Source organism: Neolamprologus multifasciatus, chromosome 6, assembly GCF_963576455.1.
Source record: "Neolamprologus multifasciatus chromosome 6, fNeoMul1.2, whole genome shotgun sequence".
Classification (NCBI taxonomy): Eukaryota; Metazoa; Chordata; class Actinopteri; order Cichliformes; family Cichlidae; genus Neolamprologus; species Neolamprologus multifasciatus.
The window spans coordinates 26362330-26389836 of record NC_140444.1 but is presented as its reverse complement, the minus strand read 5'-3'; the positions used below and the strand labels follow the sequence as shown (position 1 = coordinate 26389836).

Below are 27507 nucleotides of genomic sequence, written 5' to 3'. Positions count from 1 at the left end.
CAGTCGTAAAAACCATAAAACTCTTTCAAGGAAGAAGAGACCAAGAGTTGCCTCTACTGCAGGGGATGAATACATTAGAGTTATCAACTGTTCATTCCAAATCAGTGCTTCCCTCTCATCATCAACACTTGGGAAATGCTGCAAAGAAAGTGCTCCCAGTGAGAAGTGAAACGCTTGTGGCACGAAATACAAAAGTAGGCAGGTAAAGATTATCTATAAAGCAGCTTTCAGAGACAAGGTCACAAAGCGACTGATACCAAGAGAAAAAAACAAATGCAACAAAACATGAACAACACAAGGTCAGACACAGAATTACTTTAATGGCTGTCTAAATAGGAGGTCTTTAGCTGTTTTTTAAAAGCCGCCCCTGAATCAATAAAACAAAGGGAGGAGGGCAACTCAAAAGAGACAGAAATACTAGCAGAGGCAGAGCCAAACACAGCCGCCATCCTTTCTCATTCAGGGCATTTCCCACCATCAAGAATCTGTTCTTTGGCCTGACAAGTCTAAACTTGACTTTTTCGGTTCCAAAAGCTGAAAAGTCATGTGTGGAGAAGGATGGAGGAGGATGTGCAACAATGTTATTCCTAAATCTGTGATGCACCGTCTCCTTTCTGACTTAAAGGGACTATTATTAGTTTTTCAACTGGTTAGTGACCCAGAACACACCAACAGGCTCTGTAAGGGCTGTTGGTGCAAGAAGCAGAGTTACGGAGTTCGGAGAACCTTTATCTATGCAGGTACTCCACTTGAAATGCATTGGCTCATTCACAAGAACGCCCTGTTTCAGATAAATATATTAAAATTACAACTATAAAGGATCCCTAAATATCTAGGATTGTCTATTATTTACACAGTCACATCAAAAACAAGAACAAGTTCCCAGTGATGATTTCACAAAATAATTTGTACCTCTTTTAAAGTCTGCAAGTGAAAGCAATTGAGGGGCTTAAAGATGGGGCAGAAAAGGAGAACGCCTTCTTTCCGAGCTTCCGTATGAACCGATAGATCAGTGAATGTAATGAAGTCCTGCGACCGTAGACTACGAATAACCTGTTTGTGTAACATGTACTCTGATAAATAAGAGAGGAGTCAACCACAAATAGATTTAAAGATAAAAATGATACCAACAAACCATCCTGCATGACACCACCAGTGAGGACCAGTCAACCAGAGAATGTGTGTTTATATTCTTGTATCTGATTTTGAAATGTTATCTTCTCTCAGATTGTTTTCTCCAAAGTACTTTACGAGTTGTGAGCAGTCCTGTATGAACAAACACTGTTTCCTTGTTAACAATTCAGTGGATGGCTCTACCAGTGAAGCCACCAAATATGCATTAACATGTGCAAAGCCGCCCCTCCAGCCTTTAAATGTTTACCTTTCCTTTTCATTAGTGCATGAGAGCGGACTGATGAAAATTTATTGACGAACACAAAAACATGTTTGAAAATGTGTGGACTAAATCACAAGCTGTTTGGGAACCAGGTTGAACTATGACCATGGGCCGAATGTTACAGATTCAGTTTGCCCAGAAACTGCAGAAACTTGGCATGTTACTTCATTACAGCTTAACTGATCTAGTCACTTTTAAATACATCATCCACATGTATAAAGTAGTCTGTGTAGGTTCTCAGGCATTCAGAAAAAAAAAACGTTTCACCTCACTTCCTAAGTTTGAAAAGCTAATGAAGATTCCCAGCTGTTTAGCTGTAGGGGCTGCTATCTTTGCATTAATCCCAACACACCAGGACATGTCTAGACGTGTTCGTGAGTTGTTTCGCCACCCTACCATCTTCAAAGTTGTCCAGGTCACATGGGCTGAGGTGTGAATGGTTAAACTGCGACCTAGGGCTATATTATGCTTAATTTATGATAGTGCAGTTGTGTCCATTTGTGAAGCTATTTGCCTACGGAGAGGGGTTTACAACCACTATAAATCTCAAATGTATGGTGCTTCATGTGGATCACTGGTTGGTTGATATTTGACTGAAACAGGGAAGAGAGCGACAATGGAGTTCACCTAGAATGGGAGAAGCACAAAAAACCCAATCAAAAAACAGACAGCAGTATAAAAAGCACAGACTGCAGTGGACAGTTTTCATTATTTTTGTCTCTCAGTTTCATTTTAGCTCTTTGTATGTTAGAACTTTGACCTTCTCCACGGCTGGCTGTCAGGCCAGCAACAGCACAAGCAAGAGTGGCCCACAGACCAGCTGTACGCAAGCAGTCTGAAGCCTCCCACAGACTGCCTACGCACTACTACAGCTGAACTGAATTTCCCCATTATATGTGGCTAATAGTTGGAGTTGGACCTTAAAGAAGTCCAGGTGCCTCAGACTGAAGCACTTTAGATTCACCCCCATGCTGGCATTAGCCACCGTGCAGCTTAAGCTCTTCTGCTTTTCTTCTTCCTCATGTTTAAAGTCCCATTTAGTCACTTTCACTAATATTTGTTAAAACTTTAGCATCCTGCTGCTTTTGGAAATAAATAAATCTTTTTCTTAAATTCAGGAAAGTTTTACATTTTCAGACGGACACAAAGGGTAACGCTGGTTTGTTTCTTGAACCTAATCACAATAATAAAAAAAATATCGAACTAAAGGTTATTTATTTGGCCACATTTTATCATTGTGACATTTTATCATTTACCATCTAAAAATCTGGTGAAATGACCTCTCAAGGTGACCTCTCAAGGTAATACATAATGTTTTAATTTCCCATTAAGGACCAAGGCCACATTTTACCTTCACACGCCTGCTTATAATGCTGCGAAACCCCTGAGCTATTTCCAGCAGGGAAACATTTTTCAAGTTTGAAACTTCTTGTTCCTTGATGGATGAAGGATGTGGAAATCTATGTTCTGGCAGTTCAGACTCCACATATTTGGTCTCTGTGGAGCTGTGTTAGTTTCTCTGAGAAACTCACATTTGAAACTTGATTTGCAGACACTTTTAATGCTGTGGGGAAAACTTTGCTGATGATTTGGCTGGTTAGCTGGATTTAGAGAGGGCTTTAGTTCTTTTTCTCTTCTTCATTCGACTCCTACTAGACAATTAAGCGAAGCTCGTGTCCTTGACTAACCAGCTAAATTAACAGAAGGAAGCTGTGCTAATCAAATAATACTGATAAGAAACTTACAAGTTGCCACAAAGTGGGCAAAGAACAAAGAAACGGACTCCCCCACCTCACTATCAGTCTAGGTTAGCATTTGTAGTCTTTAAATGCTCTCGTCCTACTTTTTAACACCCAGGTTCTTTTCAGCTTACCCAACAAGCCTCTCCTCCTTGTTTTGAGGTTTAAATGCAAAGTGATTGAGTGACAAAACAACGTCAATCAAAACGTGTTTCATGACCACTTGAGATTCTTGGCTGATCACGGAGTGTGAAAACATCTGAGGCTCATCTGAGCCAAGGTCTCATCAAGAGACTGCAACAGCAAGCCTGAGGAGACTGCGAATAGGCTGCAAGACTCTCACTCTCAACTTAAGACTTTTCTCTTGAAAATGGTCTGCTTTGCAGTAAAGCTTCGGTCCTGTTCCCGTTCGCTCTGAATCAATGCTAAGCCGGTGAATGCGGACAGCCTATTTGTCAAGTCTTTCAATTAAGCGTGTATAATGCCACTGTGTTCCCAGCCAGGAATCTGTTTTTTTGAGATGTATAAATACACGGGTAAACACTCTTATTTACTTCAGTGTTCTCAAACATAATCGCCAGGCTTGGCTCCACACTCTGTGCCCTGCATGAAATTAACTAGCTATTGATTCCTTAAACATCTCCCTACAGCTCTCAGCATCACGGGGGCCCTAATTGGCTAAACCACAGTTTTAGTTTCAAGCAACGTGACAATTTTGCTCTTAATGCCGTTGACTGCAGCAGGTAGGCTGACTCCCAAAAAGATTGTGCAATAACACATCAGGCCTTTATTGCTCTTTAATCATATTTCACATCTCAGCCTGTGACTTGACGAGCTGGAATACTTGATGTGGCATTTGGTGACATTTAGCACTGGAATGTGAATGACTGAGTCTTAACACGAAAGGTCATGCCATTGGAGGGAGTTTGCCCTCTAGGTCTGACTTATGTCTACAGTTCTGTGTTTATTCACAAAATGTACAAAATGTAGGATTATTTTAGATCTTTCCTGCCTCGTCCGATTTTTGCCCTTTTAGTAGCTATGTGGCTGCACTATTTTCAACAGTACCACAAGTTTTCAAAAAAATATCTTGAAAGGAACTGATAAAACCGATTATTCCTTAGTGTCTGCTGATATATCTAATAAATTGGCAATTTTAAGTCAGCACATAGTTTGTCTGTATAGTTCTAAATTTAAGTAAGCATACAATTACTATACAAATACACATTTTTAGCTGAAGAATATCTGTCCAGCTACACATTTATCATTTCTCTTAAATACATTTTTAATTCACAGTTTTAATACAAAAAAGGTACCTCTAAATGACTGTAAGTAGGACCGGGAAGGTCTTCTGAAATTCTTCTAAAATTGAAGCGTTAAATGTAAAACTTGATACTAGGGGTGCAACAATACTCGTATCGATATTGAACCGTTTGATACAGTACTTTTGGTTCGGTACGCATATGTATCGAACAATACAACATTTTTAATTTATTTTATCAACTTTCCTTCTGACGATGCTGTCTGTGTTGAGCGCTCAGTGGATCTGCGCTCAACAGTGCAGCCTAGGCGGAGTAGTCGAATGCAGATTCACTGAGCGCAGGGCAAGCTAGAGAGACAGAAGTTAAGCTGTCTTTGCAACATGGCAAATTGAACCTCCCTCACCCTAATTCAAGCGCAAGCGCCTTGAGGCGACATTTGTTGTGATTTGGCGCTATATAAATAAAATTGAATTGAATTGAATTGAATTCAGATCTGGCGTTTGGAACTATTTTGGTTTTCATGTGACATATGACCCTGAAGGTAAGCTGTCATGGACTAAAGTAAAACAGTATGTTGGATGTGCCACGCAATGCTCAATTACATTGGTGGGAACTAGTGTGTTAGCGCAGTTAGTTCGTTAACGTGTTGACGCTGTCCAGCCCCATGCACGGGCGATCTGTGGTAGCTTGTTAACGGAGATTTGCCGTGTTGTGGCGTTAACGTCATTTCAATGAGATTAACGCTGACAGCACTAGTGGGAACACAACGAATATGACTGCACATTTACTCCGACATCATCCTAGTGCAAAGACAAGTGGAAGCAGACAAAAACAACAAGCACGCATGCTACAAACTTTACCCGAGTCAGGGCTCACAAAATCGCTAGCCCGTAGTCCCAGGGATAGCAATTTTTCCAGTCGGGCTACCAAAATCTGTCTCTGCCCTGCCCGTCGGGCTATCAGAGGAAGGAAAAATATATGTCAATGCTTTTGCATTCTTTTGGAAGTGTAGCTGGCTAATTATGTCGTTGGCATCAATGAGCCACTGTCAATATGTGACATATTGAAATCGCGTTTGAATTTTCGCTTGTTTTTTGCTTTCACTTTGCAATCGGCGAACTGTGTATAGAGAGCGACCGTACTGATTGATGAGTGAGGATAATTTGCGCACCAAATTCCTCTGACATCGTCTTATCAATCGTTAGCTTACTATGCAAACACGACAAGAGAAATCTCCCGCAGCAAGCTTAAACATGTGAGAGGTTGATCGCGCAGAGAATCGCTGAGCGTTATGTGAGTGCGTCTGTAAAAGCAGCAGGATATATGTTTTAGTTCTGCTGAGCCAAATAAGTCAGGTCAGGGTGAAGAAGGGACAGCCAAAGAAAAGCTTACCACAAAACGGAAAGGTTATGACAAATCAGACTATAAGGCAAAAAGAAAGCGCAGCTTTATGGTTTCATGGACAAAAGAATTTCTGTGGCTGCAATATGACGAGCTAAATAAACAGGGCTGCACATAAGTGGTCCGCAGGTGAGCATTCGCTGTCAAAATAAAAAAAAAACACGCACAAGATGAGAAGTTGCAACGCGTATTTGCATACATAAGATTTTCTGGAGGAGGACAGACATTTGTTTAGAACTCTTAAAGATGTCGAAAAAGCTCCTTTAAGCAATTACTTTGGTGTTCCTCCACCTCCAAAGAAATGTCAGAAGGAGTCCAACCACAAAAGAAGCGCGTATTTTCGGAAAAGTGGTTGCAGGAGGTGAGCTGGCTTCAAACAAATGATGAACGCACAGAGATGTGGTGCAGAATGTGCCGTGAAAATCCCACTCTAGCGGACAAAAACAGTGCCTTTTATATGGACGCAAACGCGCGTTGCAACTTCTTATCTGGTGCGCGTCTTTTATTTTGATAGCAAATGCGCACATGCGGACCACTTATGTGCACCCGTGTAAATAACATAATGTTCTGCCGGGTGTGTTGTTGGTTTTCCCTTGATTTCTGAGTCGACAAGCGCCTTTGTTACTGGGACCAGTCATTTTAAGAAAGGCCCCCATTAGAACCCATGAGAAATGCAAGAAATGCATTATTGCTCAGTCTGCAATATCTTTCCCGGAACAAACACAAATTGCAAATAACATACTAAAAATAAACCTGAAAAATCTGTTTAGACCAGCGTACTATATTGCAAAGAGTGATCTACCACTGGCACAATTTAGCAGTCTTTGCAAACTTCAAAAAGCAAATGGCCTCGATCTTGGTTCCACTTGCCTCTTACCCGTGACTTCAGTGGAAATTTCAGATTCAGGATCTGACACAGACAGATTCATGTCCTACAGTTCTTACAAGTTCATAGAAATTTCTGTTCAATTAGAACCAAGTATTTGAGTTGATGATTGTAATTTTTATACAATGTTGTAATTTGTGTTTCAACAATTTTTTGATTAATGTTTTGTTTCCGTTACAATATTATACTTTAATGCATAATATTGTAACGGAAACAAAACAGGAAACAAAACATCAATCAAAAAATAGCTTTCTTTTTTATTCGGGCTACTTAAATTTATTTTGGGCTACCAAAGACTGAAGAGTCCCTGCCCGAAGGGCTACCAGGGATTCTGAAATTTTGTGAGCCCTGCGAGTCATTTAGACAGCCGTTAGCACATGATTCTCCTTATGGGGACCTGATATGTTTAATATGCTGCTGAGAGTATAGCCCAGAAGAAGCGTATAGTATAGCTTTTATTTTGGAAAGAGACATTTCTCTGTAATAAACTCTCTTTTCCAAAGATGAGTGATTTCTCGATCAGATAGATTTAGTTTTTTTTTTATTACTTTGTTGTTTCAGCAACATTAAATCTAAAAACTGTACTTTTGAGTTAAAATATATATTTAGAATTTTAATAAATGACAAATTAAAAAGGCATGAACATTTTTTTTGTATCGAAAAAATATCGAACCGTGACACCAAAGTACCGAACTGAACCGTTTGTGTATCGTTGCACCCCTACTTAATACCATATGTTACAGTTCCTAAATTTATGACTCAGAAAAACCCAACATATAAGATGCCACACTGCTCCTGCCATTCAAGAAGCTTTAAATAATGGAAATATAGAAAGGATGGACAGAAGCAGAAAGAGATGAGAGCCTCAGCTAAAACAAACAAAAGAAGAAGCAGACTATGAACCAACCACGCAATGAGCTGTCGGATTCAAGCTTCTCCCTGAATCCAAAACTGGTCCTGGAAAACTAGACTGAAAAAACAAAACTGGCAACAGGACTGCTAGCAACACCACGTTGTCAACACAACAAAGCACTGACTGGACCAACATCCTGAGATCACGTGAAAAACCCTATAAAATAACCATGAGAGAGGACAGAGCTGTAGCTGGAAGCAATAACTGCTCTCGTTGTCAGACCTTTGTGGCATGACATGAGTATTTCTGGACCAGTCGTGAGTACTTGCTGGCTGTTGATAGGTAAAAATGGTTGAAAAGGGTAATACAGCGCTGCACCAAAAACCTTCTTACCATTCCTTTAATTGCTAGATGCTGATTTGTTTGCAAACCCTTGCCAACTACTCGCTAAGCGACCGTGAAACTGTGGAGAGTGATGAGAACAAAAGTTGCACCTTTTGAATCTTGTTGGTTTCATTGGTTTCAGTGATAAGGTGTTTCAAAAGGTGCAACTATTAAAGTTTCACTATCACTAGGAGTATTTGTTGCAGTCACCTGTAGTTTGCAGGTGACTGTAAACTACCGGTGACTGCAGCAATCTGTGAGAGACCAGAGCAATTACAAAGAGCTTATTTTTCCCTTGTGGCAGGGAGGCCAGGACGTCGCTGTGTGACTGAAGCTTAAAGTAAAGAAAAGCACCTTGTTATTTTATCTGACAACTAATTGTAAATGCAGCATATGCTGTTAACTCCAATTAGGTTTGATTTCTTTGTTAATATTTGGTCAGACTGCAGGACAAACATTTTAAATAATTCATGTAAAATTTTATTTTAATTGGAAAAGCTTTAGGAGGTGTGCACTGCTTGCTCAAACATACCTGTTATGCCAGGTAATTTCTGACTTTTTAAAAGAGAAAATATTCTGCTGGCAGAATTCATAATCATCCTCAAACATTGGAGGATTTTCTGTCAAATCTGTCAGAAAATGTTAATTCAGTAACAAATTAAGTTGCATTCTTCTTCTCCACCTCGTCCTGCCACAGGTTCTGCAACATGACTGTGCAAAGTTTGAATCCACAGCGGCTTCTAATTGGACAGGGACTGAGGGGACATTTGTGATGTGATGGCAATGACAAGAACAGAAGCGTTCAGCCACGCGGCCTGTGGGACCTCTCGCCACATCTTCTGACAGAAATTGACGTGTGTGTGGCTGGCCAAGCCGAGGCCACGGGGAGTCTAGATCAGCAGAACTAATTACTGTGCATTTTAAAAGTTAATTTCTTGCTGGTTCGCTGCTGGTGTGCGTTTTCTGCCTGTCTTTCTTTCCCTCTTTGCTCAGCTGAAAGAGATTATTTCATTTTGAAGTGTATTCAGCATGATCCAGGCAGTTCAAAACACTGACTGACTGACTTGATGGGATTCAACAGGGGATTTTAGGGCAAATAACAAATGATTCTTTCCCTGTTACCCATCCAGACATTCAGACATTATACCAAAGTTATTTCTCACTCTGAGCTACAATATAAGCAGTGACTTACCTTGCTATATAGTAAATGTCTTCAAATATTAATATACCTGGCACATTCTTTGTAAAAAACATCACACTGAGAAAACCACTTGAAATACTGTTTACTACCTGAAAGGAGACTAGACACCTGACACACACACACACACACACACACACACACACACACACACACACACACACACACACACACACACACAGCGCCTTCCTCTTATTGGAAATCCAGGGGTGAAGTATTCAAGCCGGGATGCACAGATCTGAGCTGACACGAGGAGACAGGCTCTGTGAGGTAACCGAGGGCGACGTCAACCGGCTCAGCCTGTGGGGAATCCACCGCAGGAGCTCCCGGGCAGGTGGTGGTGGTGGTGGTGGGGGGGGGGGCTTACTGCAGCTTTCTCTTCCAGCAGGGCAGCTGCTGATAGTTTGTAGCATCTACTGACACGACAGAACAGCGTGGCAAGTGGTAGTCACAGGATGCTAACTATAGCAGTGACTCAACAAATATGACCCAGGTTTGAAAAGGTACTTTCAGATACTATTACATAAAACTAAAAGAACTTCCTATGCTGGCGGTGAATTATTTACTTAACGTAGTAACTCATTATAATATTACATAAAACATACAGCCTGTTAAAAATGCCCTATGGATATCAGAAAATGCTAGAATTGTGGTTCTTATGGCAAAGCATTAATTTAATGAATGAAAGTAACTAAACCTGATACGTCCTTTTTCTATTTACCCACACTATCTCTATCTATCAGCATGAAAACCTTACTTGTCTTAATTCTTAATTGTCAGGGAATTGCAGGATAATACGACGTCCCCGAGAGGTCAAACGCACTGCAACTTAAAAAAATACCAGCAACCAGAAAAATGCTGCAATGCTTTGGAAGTGACAGAAACCAAGACACACAAAGGATCACAGTGAGAAATTCATGTAAAGTTTGTATATGCATGATTCATATGATTCATATAACAATTTAGATGCATGTTTGCCATTAGCTTGTTGTTTTCACAGCTGGTCTGTCACGTTATTATCTCCCCAGAAACACCTCTGTTGTGTTTTTTCTTCTTTTTTCATTTTGTTTTCTTAAGATGCAGTGTGGATTTCTTTAACAAAAAAACCCCAAAAAAAACCAGATAGGCCACATCACCCAAGATGGTGCAGAAAAGAAGTCCTGTGGAGGTGTGCTGTGGGGGCAAATTTTAGTTTGTGCTTGGACCTTCAGACTCAAGTTATGAAGGATAATTTTATCGTAGGAGACGATAAAGACTCCCCTTGACCAAAGAAATGAAAATGCAAAGGAAAGAGCCCCCTTCTTTCCGCAAGGAAAATGTGCAAAAACATGCTTATTCATTCACCGTTGCTAACAGCAGCTAACAGCGGCTAACAGAGAGTAACAGTGGCACCAGTCTTACTGGCGGTAAAATCCAGCATATCCTGACTCACAGACCCATATCAGACTCCTTTCACAAAGTGTTACAGCACAGTGCACTTCACAGAAAAGGCTGTGGCCAGAACAGGGCACACTGTTGCATGCCTAACCTTAAATTCCTACTTGATGTGTTCTTCTGTAAAGCATTACCCTTTATAATATAGTCTATAGGTGGATTATGGGGAGATGTGAGACTCATGATATGCAGCATGGACCCCAGCAGCAGCAGGAGAGATAAATATTTCATCCTGAGCACACTAAGTGCTTCTACTGGGATACAGGCAGAAACAGAAAACAGAAACAACAAGTGATCAGTGTTCATGCTTGAATCTGTAACTGTAATAAAGGACAGCACAGTTGGATCTATTTTTTTGTCTCTTTTTTTTAGTGAATCCTGGTACACTCATATTAAATATCATTACTTGAATTTTGGGTTTGAATTTCCTATAATGTGTATATCTGTGAAATTACAGTTATAGTGGTTTATGTAACGGGTGTAGAGCATTTTACTTTTACTCCCCCCTGCATATGCACTGTGTGTGTCACCAGTGTTGGGGAGTAACGGAATACATGTACCGCCGTTACGTATTTAAAATACAAAATATGAGTAACTGTATTCCGTTACAGTTACCGTTTAAAAAGGTGGTATTTAGAATACAGTTACTTTGTTGAAATAAATGGATTACACGGTGGTACTTCCCTGTTTCATATTGTCGCGGGTCAGGACTGTTTGGGTTTTGTTTGACAGCTACGTTCTGTTGTTCCAGGCGGCAGCGTTATGGTTGCCATGGTTACAGGGTGACGCTCTCTCTGCTTGTTTCCTGGGTGAGAGAGGCCTTTTTGTTGTTGTTGTGCTAAGCTAATAGGCAGAATGCTACAGGTATAGCTCTGAAGAATGTAGCATCATAGGCAGTGTAGTCCGTGCTGCAGGGAGAATGGACTGCTGTACCCGTTATGTGTCTGTGAGCGAGGGAGGGAGAAAAAGGAAAAGTACGAGCTGTCATCGAGCAAAAACGGGAGCTGGAAGCATGTAAATATAATAATAACCACTGCAGCCAAGAAGAGTGCCTGACGAGCCCAGTTGTAAGTAAGCTATTAAGACTCGACTGTACACCGTGTTCGTGTTTTTCCTCCAAAAACAATAAGTTCCGTTGGAGCAGCCTTTCAACGCCTCTCTCTGTCTTTCGCTAGCAAACTTGACCCAGACAACAAAGTAAAGCTAGTTTTCGGCTATGAGCCCGACACAGAACCCACCCTATTAGCCAGAGGTCCCTTTACTACGGTTCGGAGCCGCAGACCTTCAGTAACAGTTATAAATCACAGCAATAGTACATTCATGTAGTTGTAAACAGCATGATAATATATTAAGTAATCCAAAGTATTCAGAATACGTTACTGTCATTGAGTAACGTAACGGAATACGTTACAGAATACATTTTGGGGCATGTATTCTGTATTCTGTAATGGAATACATTTTAAAAGTAACCTTCCCAACACTGTGTGTCACGTATGAGCACAGTGTGCTGGGAATATCTGCAGAGTTTTGCTTCATAAGTTAATGCACGTTGAAGTCAAGTCCGACAATTACCTGTTCAATTATTTTAATGTTCCTGCAAATAAAAATGAAGAAAAAGCAAAGTGAAGTACAACCTGGCTTTTACAAAGCAGAATGCTCATACACTATGTTACTCTAAGCCATTTGCATGCATGTTTTTATTGTGCCCTTTAATATATTACCTGTATTCCCAAAATTGGTTCTACTACTTGTAGCTGAAAGCCACACGCACACACGCACACCTCATTGGCTGAGACAGATGATCAAACACACTGTGGGGGCTGACTATAAAATTTTAAGAGCACATAATTTCAAAGATAGATATTAAAATGTCTCTTGGGAATCCAAAATAATCATTACTTTGGGGCTTGGATTGCGTTCAAGTGTATTTAGTATTTCACACTAACACTGCGATACAGCATTAACAAAATCATTTAATTTATTTGGCTATCAGTTAATTCATTCTTGGCATAGCTGTTTAAATTTTCTAGCTTTTCACTCATGCTGCCTGAATGGCAAGAGGCTAATATGCTTCACAACTGGATAAAACACTTAACATCTTTGGTGCTCTTTAATGCCCTTTTATTAGTTTTATTTACTCATGTTGTGAAGGTATATGGTTACATGTTTACGCTATAAGGAACCCAGTCCATTTTGAGGGCAAAACTCAAGTTCCTGTAAAGTAAATAATCACATTTTGGAATGAATAATGGATTCAAAGTCCGGGTCAAATTGAGTTAAGATTAGGGTGAAGTACTAGACTTTGGAAAATGCAATTTCATATGAAGTGATGGAGACATGACGTGTGTGTAAATGACAGAAAGAGAGAGAAGAGAGGGAAAGATCCTCAGTTTCTCCACAGAAATCTCTATTTAAGTTCAGCAGGGAGACATTAATCTCAGGTGGGCTGAGCCCACAGTGGTTTCTGTTTAATTAATGGCACGCCATCTGTCCGTCTCCAGAGGAAGGAGACCACCAGCTGCTCAGGCTTTGATCTCACCTGTCACCCGTCGGGCCGTCTATGAATCTCTACGAGTGTGGGAGTATGAGCAAGTAAGCTTGTCATTCCTCACCTCCTCATCCGTGCTCCTTGAATCGAGTGACATCAGTAGACAATTCAATAACAGGGGTTTCACCAGTCTTTCATTTTTAGTTTTAGCAGTACACCAGTTTTGTTATATTTTCACTGAACTTGTTTTAATCATACATTTTATAGGCCTATTGTAGGTTAAAGTGCTTGGTGAATTACGTATAAGTTTTTTCAGTTCTTAATAAAGCAAATTAAAGCCAAAAGCTCTAATTTGACAAGAACTTTATCTTAATATTACAGTTTAACGACACACCTATATGTTAGGGAGTTTCTTGTGCCAATAATAATTCACACCAACCAGCAGACGCTGCCATTCCAACCTTCAAAAATGAGGTAAGAGTGTACAAGACTATTCCTAATTTTCCCAGTAATTCAAACCACTTAACAGCTCTGGTCAGCGCAGTCTCTGCCAGAGAGGCCACAGCCACTTGACATCCCAACTGGTGCTGCTCCTGACCACCCCCTCAGTTTCTGACCTAGGTTCACCAGACGTCTCACCATAACCCAGTCGTTACCAAACTTTTGTTGCTAGGCCTCCCGTAGTTTTACAAGCATATCTTTGTGCCCCCCCACCATCACCACCACCACCACCACCATCTACGCCCCAACACAAACACATCCTCCAACCACACGCACCCATATTGTTTTCAAACTTCATTGCGGTTATTCCACACCTTAAAGCTTTAGTAAACAATTAAACAAATACAAATAAATAAGTAAATAAAAGTAAATAATAAGCAAATATAAATAAACTACTAACTCTTTTACGCTACGTCCACACCTAAATGGGTATTTATGGAAACGCAGCTGTTTCTATGCGTTTGGGCCTTTCATCCGCGAAAACGGGGATTTTTTATAGAATCTGTCAGGTTGGAGATTTTCAAAAACTCAGTTTTTGCGTTTACGTGTGGACAAGGAATACGGTGTTCATCACGCAACGTTAAAGGTGTGTGCCTTTTTCCCATCACGCTGTGCGCCACGTTATTGTTTACATGAGATGAATTTCTACAATGGCAGAAAGATTCAAAATACTCTTACTGTTAACCTGAGTATCTGCAGTTTTTACACGCTTACATATACACACTAGGGATGCAACGATACCAATTTTTTCAAACCGATATGATACCGATACTTGGATCTGAGTACTTGCCGATACAGAGTACAAAAACTGATACTTCTACCACACACACACACACACACACAAATGCAATGAATTGGAAGACAGGTTTTATTTTATTCTCTGCCAATAATAAATAATATCTTAATAAAAATGACCACAAAAAAATTTCAAGTGAAAAATAAGCACTTCTGTTAAATTATTGCAGGGTCTCCACATTGTAATTTAACAAAATACCACTGAACTATTGGCACTGTCTTGAGCTTTCAGAATAATAAATAAACACTTCTGTTTGGAATAAAATAAATAAAAATTAGGTTTGAGAATAAAATAAACTTTTAAATTGTTGCAGAGTGTCCATATTGTAAACAAACAAACAAAATAACGAAAGTATTTGGCATTGACGAACGAACTCCCCATCTGCCTGTGGACCATCAGTCCACTGTGCCGTTAAACCAAGGACTGACATTGCGCACACACTGCTTGTCTTTACCTCTTTAGAGAGTTTTGGCACCAATATCTCCCTGATGTGTGGGCGGCTGGGAATTTCATATCGCAGCTCGAGTATGCTGAGAAGAATCCTATGTTTTCCACGGCCGGCATTGGCTGGTCATCCAGAGCGATAAAATGAGTCAGAGCCTCTGTTATTTTAACTGCCTGTGGATTTTCTCTTGACATTTTTCATCTCTTTTCCAAAACCTGAGTTAAAGTTGGCTGTTCCGGTCCACACTGCTGACATTTTGTTTAGCCTAGCTACAGCAGCCTCCAGTTTCTCTTTTTTTTATCTGGAGCTGCCAGTTTGACTCGTCTAACCCTGTGCCTGTTTAGCGTGGGATGTCCCCCTAGTGGCCAATCTAAAAAAACTACAACAAAAATGACAATCCACCCTCTGATTAATGAAATAAGTTAGTATCGGTTTATGGTATCGGTTAACTTTTACGAGTATGAGTACACACACATTTTACAGTATCGGCCCCGATACCAGTATCGGTATCGGTGCATCCCTAATACACACGCAGTTACTGTCCTTCCATTTAGAAAAGCAGAGGCATCACGGTGTGATTATTTTACGTGTAGTTGTTTTTTTTACCTGTGTAATAATATTCAACATTGCTATCAATACATTTTTCAACTTTGGGATGCTGTTTGTCCGTGATTTGGAGAGCCCAGCGCATGCTCCTGAGGCAGGGGAAACAAATTCTGTCAGGGAGACCTAGCTTGGCACTTGTGTAGGTGAAGCCAAAGGCAAAATATGCTTCATTATATTTTCTTGGCTTTGGCTTTGAAGGAAACTGGTTTGGAAACATATTTGGCGATGCTTCACTTCTTCTTTGCATTTGTGTGGGAGCCCCATCAAAAACCTGTCCATTATGCTAGCAGTGTCCAAGCATTCTTTTTTTTTAAAATTCATACCGTGCCCCCCTGCAATGGCTCTCTGCCCCCCCAGGGGGCGCTCCCCACTTTGGGAACCTCTGCCATAACCTGTTCTGTCAGGGTTACCTCCAGCACCCTCTCCAGTGGAGTCTGGCCTCCACTGCTGACCACTTAGTCTGCCTTCAGAGTGTCTTCCACTATCACCGGCAGCCATCTCTATGCTGGACTCTCCTGTTCATTCCTTTTTTAAAGTTATGTACATTCAGCGTCTTTTGCTTTTTACTGTGTTACTTTGGTAGTTATTGGTCTGTTGTGCCTTGCTTTAGTGTTTAATTTCTACTTTGTGATTGTTTTGATTGTTGTCACTTGTGACTTGTTCTTCTTCTGTTTCCAATTCCCAAAAAGTCCTCAGTGTGTGTATATAGTCCTTTCTTCCATTTCTCCATTGTTGCATTGTCTGCTTATTGTCAGCTAAGTTTAGTGTAAACTGCTGCGCTCCTGTGTATTTCTCCTCCTTATGTTTTTGGACTTTGTTGTTTGTTTTATTTTTGGGGGCACTTTGTCATTTTTTAAAAAAAATTGACTTCAGCATTAAAGCTTATTTTTGTTTGCTTTGTTCCAACAGCTAACTGTGGTACTGTTTCTGTAACAACCTTCACTCTTCTGGGAAGCTTTTGCATAAGGTTTTGGAACAAATAAGGTACAAATCAGCCGCAGGAGCGTGATAGAAAATGACTGCTGATGCCATGAGGCTTGTTTCAAGCATGTTCCCATTGAAATGGCCCTTCATTACTGCTATCCCTAAACTGCCATAACAAAGCTGTAAGCACACTGTCGGCCAAAACAAAGCAAAAAATACTGTATGCTGCAGCAGTAAAATGTATCTTAATTTGGGCTTTAACAACCATTAAAAACATCCTCAATACAAAGTACTTGCAGTAAGTTTGTCTACATATTTAGGCTGCCTGTGCATATATTATATTACGTAACATATTTTCTATTCACTTTTTGTGTGTCTTTTTCGTGACACTTTTATTTTTATCATCTATTTCTTCAGTCCTTCTTGGATTCCCAAAGTTAGTTAACGCACAGCATCATTAGTCTCACCATTGATCTCCCTCCTCACTGCAGCCAAGGACCGACTGTCTGCTGTCAGTTCGCCGAGCTGACGCGTCCCTTTTAAAAGTCAAGGTGAAGTCTCGGCGTGTTGTGTGGGAGGAGAACACGCCACAAATTACGAAGGCTGCGTCTCGAAACTGCCGCAGACGGCAGGGGTAAAGCAAAGCCGGCTTACACTTCAATCCTGGTTCCCCTGAGAAAGTATGAGGAGGCAGTGAAAGATTCATGCAACACCTGAAGAAGAAAAGAAGCGATCTGAGCGTGTCATTGAGCACAGTTAGTAAGTCGCACTGTCCCCGTTTTTAAATTTCCTTCCACTACTGAAATCTTAATTTCAGAAGTGAAACAGTCAGCCTGTAGTTTATGGGATAAACAAGACTGTGTTCCAGATTTTCCAGCAATACTGTATCATCTCTTACATGTTTTTCCCCTTAATAGATTAAAGTGATTGTCATTTAGTCAATTAAAATATTATCCAACTTCCTTATAAAATCTTGTTCAGTTCATCCATATCATGTGGATGTATTTGCTCTGATCAGACTAATTAGTAGTCATTAGACCTGTCAAGGCTCTATGAGTTTGTAATTGATTGATTTATTTTGGTATCATGTACTGCAGGTGTCCAGGACACACTTGCTAAGCTTTTATAACTTTGTGCTGATCACATATCTGGAGACTCGATGCAGGAAAACAGTTTGAATTGGAATTAATAACAAATAGAATGTAAATATTTCCTGCACATAAGAGCGTTTTTATACATTTTGGAGCTTATTCGGAGGGTAAAAGGATTGTCTGCTACTTTTCTGTTTTTATAATTCCATCAATGACAAGATTCCCAACACATCTTGGCTAAAATGCAGCCCTAAATCACGAGAGAGCCTCCACGGTGTTTTACAGATGTCTGTAGACATTCATTATTCTACCTTTTTCTTGACCTCCTTCATACTTTTCTCCCTTTGTCCTCTTCCTTATAGCTTCTTGAGACCCACCCTTACACTGGGACCGTTTCTGATGAGGCTTCAGTGAACAGTAGATGGATCAACTGAAGTGCCAGGTGCATCTCTCGGGTTTTGTGTCAGGTCTTTGGTGATTGTTTTTCTATTTCTTCATGACTTTCAGATACTGTTCACCTGCCACTTCTTTTATCCTCCGCTTGTCCAATTTCCCTAAAAGAAATTTCAGGAAATCCTGCACACTGTGGCGAGATATGCCACATTTTTGGCTACTAGCTCCTTGGTGCAAAAACATTATTTTATGCCTGTCAAACTCTGTTCCCATTTCTTTAGCTGAAAGATAACAAACAATGTGTTTTTGTAACAGGCGGCTAAAGATACAATTTTAAATGAGTTCTTTTTCCAAGTTGTCTGTTATGTATAGTCACAACACTGATTCATCCTTTGATTTAGGTGCCTTTTTAGGTGCCACTGTCCAAAGAAAACCACAAAAAGACAAAACAACTTTTTTTAAACATAAAAAAATACGTTTGGCTCCTTAGAAACAAATCTAAAAATATTAAGAAATTAGTTCCTTTTTCTTTTTTTAATACCTTTTATAGGGACACAGGGATTTTTGAAGTGCAGACAAAAACAAACTGAGCTCCAGAAGTAATGAAGAGGAATTGCAGGAAATCCCACTTTGTCTCCTCAGGGTGAATTTTGATCTGGATCAGCAATTTTGTAATATATTGTGTTATAGATCCTCCAGAGTAGTGTTGTTTTTGTTTTGATGAATATGATAAGAGTCAATAACGGAACCTATTCTTAGTTCTCTTACTTAGTAATATTGTGGTGCTTCAATGCAACTGATGACTCTTTGCAAGAACTTTTTATTGCACTTTACTTTGGTGTCTCAGTATGAGAACTGAAAGACTGTAACTCTGCTGGATGATGGATAGTTACTCCCAGTTTTCAAATGAGTTACTGGATCTGTGTTTGGCATATTTATAACTCTGCAGCACCCTGCAGCTCTACTTTAAATCCACTAATCCACAAGTTCAGTTGTGCTTGTGGGTTCTGGAAATCGCATTTTTTTAAACATGTATTGGGAATAAATTCAGTCAGTCTGCTTGTTGATTTGTTATATTTTCAATTTATCATATCAAGATCCCAGACTGTCTCTCTTGAGCCATAGTTATGGATACAGAATTATGATTGGGATTGTCTTACCTTTGCAACCAGCTCTGCAAGCACTTGCAGTTGGTTGCTGTCAAGTTGGCAGATACATGCAATGTTTCTGCAATTTGACAATTAACTATGATAAATTAGCATTTGCTGCAAATGTACTTGCACAGACATTCATGTGCAATGGATATTCACATTAACTACTCACATTCACTACAATGAATCTAGATTTGAAAGAGAAATTCCTTCAGAGTTTGTGACAGAGTCGCTGCATGGCAGTGATTTACCTACAAAATGACATGATAAGCACTCAGCAACCTCACTGATATATTAGAATATAGCCAGAATATAACCAGTTGAGTTGAGTCCCCACTTGCAGAGTGACACGTTGAAGATGAGTTTGAGTCAATCTGTCTGTTAGTTATTATTTGTGAAGCTGTCTGAGAGCGATCATAATCAGTCTGAGTAGGATTGTGATTGTTTAGAAACAAGTTGCCTACCACCAGTTGACTTGTGCAATCAACTTAACATCAAAGTGGTTGCTCAGAGGTTAAGGTGTCTGTCTTGTTCTTATGCTAGTGCTACTGAGTCATTTCTGTCCATTCACATATCTAATAATATAATAAACACATGATGCATGTTAAAACCTTGAATAAATGGATGACACTGATATTACACCACTTATACTTAAAAAATACCACTGAGTGCTATACTTTAAGTATAGTTGTTAATGTTAGTGGAGTATGTCTTGAAAATCAGTAAGAAGAAAAACAAATCCTGTTCTGCTTCTTTGTTCAGAGCTGATACTCTCTGGGTGTTTGGATTTATTGGCCTTGAATCACTGTGATACAGAAGAAATGACCTTGACTTCCAAGTCTCACAGTGCAGCTTCTCACTGAGCGCAGTCCAAATGGAGGGAGCACAAGAGGCAACGATACTGCAAAGTAATTGCTCTACATATAGGTTAATACACCATATTCTCCCCAAGTCTGCCCCATCATTAATTTCCTCCCTCTTGTGATTTCTTTACTTCTTTTCAGCCAAGGGTGCAACTACGCAGCCTCCAGGCTTTTCTGCTGTCAGCGCTCAAGGGAATGAACAAACTACTTGCAGCCTTGTGCAGCAGAGGAATATTAAATTTTAATCACACCAATACAGTCCCATAATGGCATCATGATTGCAAATCAACTACGGATCTGTTCGACAGTTGCTGATGGATAAGCGAGCGTATAACTGGCAAGAAGAGTGGCAAATGAAAGGACTAATGACACTGAAGCCTGACTGCAGATTAGCTGTGGCCTTATAAGGTCAGGAGGAACTGCAGCAAACTGGTGACACTCAAGCAAACACACCAGTTCATAGTGTTACTGGCCAGTTTTATTCTGTAGAAGGATGCATGTATAACATCCTCTTACACATTTGCTGGAGGATCTTATATTTTATATATATATCTAAGCTTGTCCTGTGTGACCCGCTGCTGGCCTGAGCACAATGACTGGAACCAGTACCCTGACAGGGGGATAAGTAATAGCTCCTCTATGGCTGCCAGCCTACACAATCATCCCTGCTATTGCCTCCACTGATTTATTGAAAGACAAAGACCTTTGGTTCCACTGAGCCTGCTGCCTGGCCCAGCTCCCAATGCATGTATTGTTTTCCATTTTAGTGCCACATAATGCCAAGAGAAGACACTGAGGCCCTGAGCTGGGGTTCATGTCACTGCTATGGATGCTGTGTTTGCTGTTAATAAAGTGGTCACAACAGATAAACAGCACCTTTGCATTGCAGAGACGAGCACGCATAAGTGTCGACGAGGGAGAGACTGAGTGCTTTAACTTCAATTTTTATCCAAATTATTATAACAGTGTAGCGTTATTTACAAAACCCAACCTCAGTGAAAGACACTAATATACCACCACAGTATTTCATCAATCTTATTGTTGGGTGGATTGCCTTTGATTGATGACTAATGTTTTAATTAGAATACGTTTCAATTACGTGAGTTGATGGAATATCAGATATAGTGCTGTGCTAAATCACACCAACAGTGAACTGGACTGTTCTGCAGACAAAACTAAATCACCCCCCAGTCATATTTTGCATCTCAGAGCGTTTGCTAATTTATTTTCCATTTTACTTTGTCTGGGCAAAATGTTTTATGGAAAGGCGGTTATTTCTAGCCGAGCCAAAAGTTGCTTTCTGTGCACGGTCCTTCTTCATCAATTGCTTCACTGCGGGTGAAAGTGCTGCCGGGAGCAACCATGCTGATAAAATAATGTGGCTTCAAGCAGACATTGATACTAAAACAACAAATATGAGAGTCTGGTGTTAAAATACAAGAGGATGAAAGGAAGGAAAATGTGGAAAAATAGATTATCTGGTCCAGGCGCTGTAGTTTCTATTGTATTACATACTTATTTCATAGGTGGTGAGATCTCATTTACAAGATGAGGTTAAAAGGACAGAAAAGAAAAAGAAGTAACAAGCTGCAAACAGTATAGCTTTCTTTTAATACAGTCAGCGTTCCTCAATATGCTGCTGTCTCTTGAGCGTTAGCTGCATTATTAATATAATATATAAGATGTTACAAAAAAGTTACAATGTAAACACAGCCGGCTCAAAATCTTAAAGTTATTAAGATTTGGTTTTGCAGTACACAAGAGAAATTTAGGCTGAAATCCAAAGTGTGTGAAGTCCTTTTGGTGCAGACGCTGACAATAAACCAAAAGGTGTATATAAAAGACGGTGACAGCCAACGACATCATCCATCAATTTGTGGATTGACTGCATTTAGTCATTTAGGCTACTGCTGTGCTAGAGTGTGCTATAGTTTCAGCTGAATATATGGCTTTAAATGGTAAGACTTTAGTACATTTAAAAGCTGATATTGCTTAACAGATTAGGCTGGGATATTATTAGCAGCACACAACAATAACCATAAATAGCCTATTGATTTTACATTTAGTTCTCTTAAAGCACTCGTATCCAGTGTTGCAGAGAGAAGCTTTAAATGGTAATTTTTGCTCCATGGTGGGCGTTAAATGTAACACTGGACAGTGTGACTGTAGAGTCGGTGGTGAAATGAAGCTATCCATTCAGAGTACGAGCCACCTTTAGAGCCTATTCAATAAACATTTACAGCAGTAGAAGCTTCCACAGTGCAACTTGGGAAAGAAGGACCGCACCTCAATTTCTCATCCAAGCCTATGTGTGCATTTTTTTTTCAATATATCAAACATTAATCTTACCACTGCTATGATCTTTGTGAAAAGCACAAATGTAGTGTTTTGATATGATTACTTCACCTTTTTTTTTTTAAAATCAGTGTAAGATTGCTCACTTGAGCCAGCCATTTTCTCCTCCCTGAAACACATAAAAAAAATCATACATTTATACTGCTTCTTTGACTGATTGTAGTATCCCCATGCAGCACAGCAAGTTGCGGTGAAGGGAACAGGACAACACTGAACAAAAAAAGGAAAGAAATGCAAATAGGCAGAAACCTCTTGACATTCTCTTACTTTAATTTTTTAAAAAGTTTACCAGATTCTTTAAAAGATTTACTCTAAGGCAGTTAACCTGTTTATCCCCATAAAACAAAGTGACATAGTCTGAAAACATAGATAAAACATATAAATATATAAAACATATTTATACAATCATATGTCATCAAATCTGTTTAGTATGTCTGTATTTGTGATTAAATGAACGGATCACTTTTTTGCAAGACTTGCCAGAAGAATTTGTGGAAAAAAAAAAAAAGTAAAGTGAGTTTTGAATTTGAGTATGTTATGGATATGTATGTGTTTTGTCATCGATATTCATAAATGTAATGTCATGAGTGTAGGAATGATTAATTAAAGACACTTTTCAAAGGTGGGCTTCAACATCATCACACTGCTGCTCTTATTTGGTTCAATCTGAAAGTCATAAAAATAACACTGTAAAGTTGTTAATACTGGATAATCGTAATAACTAGCTTTTAGTTTCCCTTCAGCCAAATCAGCCTAGCTATCATCATCAAACCAGGTTTTGTGGCTCTTCTATTCTTATATTTGGTTGTGTGTTAAACTTTCTGGCAGGTGCTTAGACCTGCTGCTGGCACACTGCTCACTGGAGCGACTCTAGCTATGGGAAGCACCAACACAATCTCTATTAGCCACCTGTTTACTGTTTTTGGCATTTTCTGTGCTGCTCCTTAACTTTTTTTTTTTTTGGCAAAGAGAGTAAAATTAGCTGAGAGTTCGGTTTGAAATTTTTAGATCAGGACCTCTATGTGATGATTAGTTATAGTGCAGAGTTATAACTGGCCACATTGGATTATTTTACAAATAAGTGAAATTATGTTAAAATGCAATCAGTGTCATGATTGCATTAGTGTCAAGATTTTCAGACCCGTATACAGCTGTGATTAGAGCTTTGCAAACACTCATCGTGGGCATGGTAATTTGGGAATTTTAATCATTTAGCTGAGATGAAGTGGATATATCGACAAAACAGCAGCCCAATCATAATTCATTCATTCATATCGTAATTATTTTTGTGCCATATCTGCTTTATTTTAACTCGATATTTCTCCATTCTGTGACAGGAGTCTATGGTGCTGTTGCAGCCAGCCTCTGCTACTTGCTATTGCTAATAAAAAGGTGCAAGGTCATATTAATTATTTTATAACAGCGATTTAAAACTTTGCACTACCACTAATAGGTGCACAGGATCAGAAAAAGTTCAGAGGGGTCAGGTTTGAAGGCAACAACTACCAACCTATTTCATTCAGCTATTAGACTGGGGAAGAGAGAGATGCTAGTTGGCAGTGATAGCTCTTTATATCTGTATGCACAGGCTTGTATCTTTGGCTTTTTATGAAAGAAACAGATATTTTCTAGCACAGATGCTCATTTTCAGTACTGATGACTCAACAGGGAGACCTCATGTCCTTACAGGCCCTGGAAAAGCTCCAACTGTACGTTGCTTCAGATTATTTATGCAAGAAAATGAAGAGAATATTTTCCTTTTCTACCAAAAGCCTGCACACCAGAAGTAACTCCCATTTCTTTGCTGCTCTGAGGAATTATTAGAAGTTTTTTTTTATGGCTGCCCAAAAAGTGACCTGAGAGAGCAAGAGAGAGAATATTGAGCTTGAGCGATAGAGTGGCAATGAAAATCCTCTCTCAGCTTACATATTGAGGTTGTGTTCTCCATCAGTGGGTTTGAGGGATTGAGGAAGAACACAAAGAGAGACCCGGTCTTCTGCGCGGCATTGTAGAGGACACACTCGCACTCATATGCACACACACATCTCCTCTACCTCTGTCTACTCACACATGCACTTAAAAAAATATATTTTCCCATTTCTGTTGTTTCCTCCACTGCTTTCTCACTTCACTTCTCTTCCACCCGGCTCTTTTGTACTTTTGACTCTCTCCATATTTCTCCTGCTTATGTCTTAAATCCATGTGCTTCACGTAATCATCTGGCCCGACTCGGGGAGCATATAAAATATGTTGTCTGCAAACAAACAGCCCATCTGATGTTAATGCTGAATACCAAACAGTGTGCGTATGTGTTTTTCACCTGTTTCTGTCTTTCTCTGGGGTGAAAATGCAGTGGGTAAAGAATGACTGGGTGACAGGTGAGAGGAGCTGAGCCTCACAGGTTCATTACCGGCTGGAAGAGTGGAGCACTCCGGGGCACAGCGTTTGCAGGTAACGCTTCGGGCCTCCTCATCACCATCCTGTCACCTTCATTTTCTTACTCTCGGGCTTGGCACAGCGGCTGACCTGCTCGCCTCCAGGGAAAAAACTGTCATCCTGAAAAATAAGTCGGCACCTAGTAGCGAGAAACAGGAGAAAAACTGCGGTTTTGTTTAGTCGCTGAGAGAATGAAAAAGGGTGGCATCATCTGACCTTATGTGAATTTGATATGCAGTTTGCAATATACAGCGGAAAAGACAGACAGAAACATGTTTTTCCACTTTCCAATATATCTCAACTTCTCTATTACTGTGAAATAAACCATTTTAAACTTGGGATATTGAACTTCTCTGGCATGGCACATCTGCCAAAGCTTTGATATAAGGTTGCCTAATAGCGATATTTAAACATGACAAGATCATCAAGTAAGGAGCTGCAAATGTGGCACAGTATCTGACATTCAGGGGAATATGACATGAAGAACAGTTTTCTGTTTCCCCTCGAGCTGCACCACTGTCCTCAAATCAAAATCAAAATAACTGCTTACCTCCAGATCTTAACTTTATCGTTAAAAGGGGTGCCTGTTCCACCCTAACTCGCCAACTCATTATCAATATAATTATTTATTAGCACACACATACACTTCTGCTGCTATTCCATGCATTCTGCATGCAGGGATAGTTAAAAATGACAAGCTGTCAGGTGTAACTCGTATCATACGCTCACATGTCAAAGATTGTGCTGGATCTTCATGCTTTAAGCAGTTGGCATGAATTAAAGCTGAGAGGGAGATGATGACTGCTGTGATTTACTTGGGAGCATTTCTTCAATCTGTGTGGACAGATTAAAGCACTGCAGGAAAACACACACAGAAGACAGTTTAATAGATACTAGTACAGGGTTTTCCTTTTGAAGTACCTCATTTCTTCATAGCATTGATTCAACAAGGTGCTGGAGACATTCCTCAGAGAATTTCTTTCATGTTGACATGATAGCATGACACAGGTGTATTCATGATGCAAATCTCACGCTCCAACACTTCTCGAATGTTGCTCTATTAGACTGAGATCTGGTGACTACAGTGACTATTTGAGTATAGTAAGTTCACAGTTATGTTCAAGAATGTTTAGGATGATTTGAGCTTTGTGACATGGCACATTATCCTGTTGGATGCAGCCATCAGAAGATCAGTGCAGTGTCGTCATAAAGGAATGGACATGATCAGCAACAATACTCAGGTAGACTGTGGCATTTAAATAATGCTCTATTGGTGCTAAAGAGACCGCATACATGCCAACCCTCCCGATTTTCCCGGTAGAAACCTGAATTTCAGTGCCGGTGCCGAAAATCTCCCAGAGCCACCATTTTTCCAAATTTCTCCTGATTTTCCACCCGGACAACAAAAATGAAAAACCATATCCCAGAATTCATAGCGCGGCCCAGCCAATTCCAGTTTCCAACAATGGCGGCAGCTACTTGGTTTTAATATTACTCTTATTACTCTTTCTGAGTCGCAAAATACACTTTTAACATATTTTCAGGCGAGGAAGTAGCTGTGGCGGCGAAAACAGCAAACTTCCGGCACATCGTTTTCAAACCCCTGCGGTCTTTCGCTACTCAGGTTAAACATGATATATAAGTCACTTAGATAACCTAAAAATGTTATTGTTTGACTTTTTTCAGTGTTTTATTTGTTCCTGAGTAAATTGGTTTGGCTGACATTAAAGTTATAGTTTTCACACATCTGAATAAACGTCAAACAGAAAACTGATTAAACAGAAGTGTGAGATGGTCGAGAATTTACGCCAGCGTCTGGTTATATTTAGATAGCAAAGAGCAGACGGCAGAGTTTCACTCCACCGAGAGAGCTTGTGACGTAGTTCTGAAGGCTAGACCGTCATAGTCACTCATGTACGGCCTACCCGGCTTTCGGAGGACCCGGCCCACTGAATTTGGACAGTCCTGGCGGGGGGCGGGGGGGGGGGGGGGGCCACAATTATAATGTTCCAATCATCTATCTAGTTTTGGTGAATCTCGCTATCTTGTTCTTAGTTTACAGGAGTGTCACTAGTATGGTCCTCTGCACGCAAAAAAAGAAAAGTACAAACTGGTATCTACATTAGAAAAAAAATATTTCTGAATTTTGTTGTTTATTAACTCTTTTGTGTGCAAGTTAATAAAATGACATGAATGACATTTTGCAATTTAGTCAAAACATCATTTTACTGCTGTGGCTAACATTTTAAACTAGCATATAAACTAAATTATGTTGTATTAACTAGTGAGGTCTATAGTAGGTCTATAGTAGTTAGCTATATTTCTGGCCAGCTGATCAATGTAAGCACAAGATCCTTGTTGTAAAAATTAATTTTTCTTCCTCCTGAAAAATATCTGTCTCTTTAGCTGCTAAATCTGCTAAAAACTAAGTGCTACGTCCACTGTGCTCACCAGCATGGCACTAATTGCTATTGAGCAGGCTTTTGGGTTAGAGTCATGTTTCTGGCTCTCTCAACAAATATTCTGGGATCTGGAGGTGCAGGCCTTGAAAAAGATATAACAGTTTTTGGAGAAAATCAGGGCGAAAAAAAAAAAGTTTAAAAAAATGGCGATAACCCAAGATGCTGAGCGCTTCTTTAAATCCAGGCAGATGTGTATTTCCTGGCCTACTTTGACTTCTGGACAATGAACATTAGGGGTCCCCAATCTCAGTCCACAAGGGCCGGTGTCCTTGCAGGTTTTAGATGTATCCTTGATCCATCACAGCTGATTTAAATGGATAAATTACCTTCTCAACATGTCTTGAAGTTCTTCAGAGGCCTGGAAATGAGCTAATCATGTGATTCAGGTGTGTTGACCCAGGGTGAGATCTAAAACCTGCAGGGACACCGGCCCTCGTGGACTG

The 27507-nt window shown here is 39.9% G+C and overlaps 1 long non-coding RNA gene across 1 annotated transcript; it reads left to right on the top strand.

Moving 5' to 3' along the window:
* Positions 1 to 15341: 15341 nt before the first annotated feature.
* LOC146517122 (uncharacterized) lies at positions 15342 to 22221 on the top strand. The gene is made up of 2 exons (XR_014874652.1): positions 15342 to 17072; positions 17767 to 22221. It is a non-coding gene; the product is annotated as an uncharacterized LOC146517122 (long non-coding RNA).
* Positions 22222 to 27507: the final 5286 nt, after the last annotated feature.